This window comes from Penaeus monodon, chromosome 30, assembly GCF_015228065.2.
Source record: "Penaeus monodon isolate SGIC_2016 chromosome 30, NSTDA_Pmon_1, whole genome shotgun sequence".
Classification (NCBI taxonomy): domain Eukaryota; kingdom Metazoa; phylum Arthropoda; class Malacostraca; order Decapoda; family Penaeidae; genus Penaeus; species Penaeus monodon.
Window position 1 is genome coordinate 15,925,568 of NC_051415.1, and position 608 is coordinate 15,926,175.

Genomic DNA, 608 nt, shown 5'->3' on the forward strand with positions numbered 1-608 from the left:
GGGTGCCACTCGCCCCCTCTCCTCCCACCCCCTTCTCCGTGCCCAACCGCCCGCACTTGGCACGCGTCAGCCCACTCAGGTTTGATTTGATTTACTCGCTCAAGCAGTCTTGTGAATCTCTAGCGAAGGTGAACTGAAGAAAAGACGCCCTCCTCCCCGTCCACATTTCTAAGGCTTTATGTATTTCTGCGTTGTTTACGTGTCGGTTGGCGGCCAGCACGGCAGACGCGAGTGCAGATCGTGTGCGTGTACTGCAGTTCGGACACGCAGCGGCGGGTAATGCAATGTGCACGTGAAGAGAGGAAGTTGCGGGTCACCTTGAGGTTAGGGCGGTAGGAGGCGGTCTTCCCACATAGTCTCATGGGTGGTGTAGCCGTGGGAAATGGTGTTTTTCTCACTCATTTGAGACTAGAAAGTTTATAATCTGGATGTTTTTTAATCCAGAAGGAACATGTGCGCTAGTCTAGATGAAAGGAATCATGCACCCTGTTTGGCTGACTTCGTAGGTATCCCTTCGCTCGATCGATGTTTATATCAGCGTGTACACAGTGGGGGCGTGAACCGCCTCCTGCTAGCTCGTCGAACTCTGGTTCATTGGGAAACAAGGC

At 53.1% G+C, this 608-nt stretch overlaps 1 protein-coding gene across 3 annotated transcripts in view; it reads left to right on the top strand.

Annotated features, from left to right (window-relative positions):
- Nucleotides 1–608, top strand: part of LOC119592560 (early endosome antigen 1-like) — a 107,753-nt gene that overhangs the window by 5,855 nt on the left and 101,290 nt on the right. The window lies entirely within an intron of this gene.